The 1,698-nt window shown below is 33.5% G+C and overlaps 1 protein-coding gene across 6 annotated transcripts in view; it reads left to right on the top strand.

Moving 5' to 3' along the window:
* The window catches only part of wscd2 (WSC domain containing 2), a 60,225-nt gene that overhangs the window by 33,814 nt on the left and 24,713 nt on the right, over nt 1-1,698 (top strand). The window lies entirely within an intron of this gene.

The following is a 1,698-nucleotide window of genomic DNA, read 5'->3' as shown; positions in this document are numbered from 1 at the left end:
TATATATAGCGTAAATTTATAACATCCTATATTGTATTTTTAGAATTCTGTACATTTACATGATATCATCATATTCAAAGATAATCTGTGTGACTCAAGTGCTGCAGGGCATCGCAAATGAGCTCATTTTTGTCAGATGAAGTGCTCAGGGTGTTGTGAGTAGTGAACACTGTGTGCAATGTGAAGCACAATGCGGATCATGTTGATTGAGCCTTTAAGATCAGAAGAGAGTGAATCAGCATGTCAGTGGTCAGTTGTCGCACACAGTCATCATGTTATGAAGGTTGTGGTTGAAGCTCAGTGGAGTATGGCGAAGCGCCTGTGTCTTTAAAGCTTTAAGCTGGAGGAATGAAGTGGCCTTTTGGTGACTGTTGAAATAAATAATGAATGTGTGTGTGTTTCTAATGGTTGTAGTGTAGCACATTTGTTGTTGTTAGTTCATAGCCTTCGGTTGATGTTTCATAGCTCCTAAATAGGCCTATCTTGTTGCTGAGCAGCAGGCACAAATATTAAAATCTTAAAATCAGGTAATGTATGATATTTTATAATGTATATTTTTTTAATTAACAGAATAAGTAGTATAGAAAAAAATACCTTTGATGCTTTTAATGAAACCTCATTTGAATGATGACAGTGAGAGCATTTATGGGTTAGTTATGGGCAAGTCTTGTGGAGTTGGAAAAATCTGACTTTCTCAAATCCCCAATATTCCTGTACATAAACGTAAAGTCAGTTTATTAATCTTTGAAATAAAAGTTTCTTCTTTGAGGTGATGCCATTAAATATACATGATGTGACCTGCATCATATTTGGTCCTCTATGAATTTAGTGTGTTTGAGGGTGTTTGCTGAAGGGCTTGGATGTTAAAAGGCTGAAAAATGCCAATTTTCATCATCGCTATATATTTTTGTGACTGCTTGTCAAACAGCTGAGACGTCATGTATCACATTTGAATGAAAAATCAATATTGTCATTCCTAAAGGTCCGTTCACACCAAGTAATTAACAAAAACCATAACGATAACTAATGTTTTTGAAAGAAGTCTCACTGAGGCTGCATTTATTTGATCAAAAATACAGTAAAAACTGTAATATTGTGATTTTTTTTTAAACAGTTGTGCTGCTTAATATTTTGGGGAAGCCGTGATGCATTTTATTTCAGGATTCTTTGAGAATAGAAATTTCAAAAGAACAGCTTTTATTTGAATTTTTATTTTTATTTAAAATATTATTAATGTCTTTAGTCACTTTACAGTCAATTTATTGTCCTTACTGAATATAAATATTCATTTGAAAGTATTTCAAATTTAAACAGTAGTGTATATTAGTGTCCACACCAATGTTTATTTTTTTAATGTGAGTAGGATGACTTGAGGGTGAGTAATTTATGGGCTAATTTTCATTTTTGGGTGAACTAACCCTTTAATATTGCACTTCTGTCATAAAACCATAAAGCACAGTTCTCCTCTTTGCATGATTGCAACCTCAGACACAGTGGAGAAAGAGTCATAATTTAGTGTATTAAAGCAGGAACACTATGAGTGCATTCCAATAGCCAAATAGTATCCTGACTTTACAGGGAAAACCATGGCATCCTAGGTGAGACTCCATATATGCCATATATGTTTAATTTGATTGGGTTTAGTTTGGATTTAATTTGAAGTAGAGAGTAACAATTACCCAATAGTCGTTGCATATA

The sequence above is a fragment of the Sinocyclocheilus anshuiensis genome, unplaced genomic scaffold, assembly GCF_001515605.1.
Source record: "Sinocyclocheilus anshuiensis isolate Anshui unplaced genomic scaffold, SAMN03320099.WGS_v1.1 scaffold799, whole genome shotgun sequence".
NCBI classification, from domain to species: domain Eukaryota; kingdom Metazoa; phylum Chordata; class Actinopteri; order Cypriniformes; family Cyprinidae; genus Sinocyclocheilus; species Sinocyclocheilus anshuiensis.
This window is presented reverse-complemented; position numbering and strand designations above follow the sequence as displayed.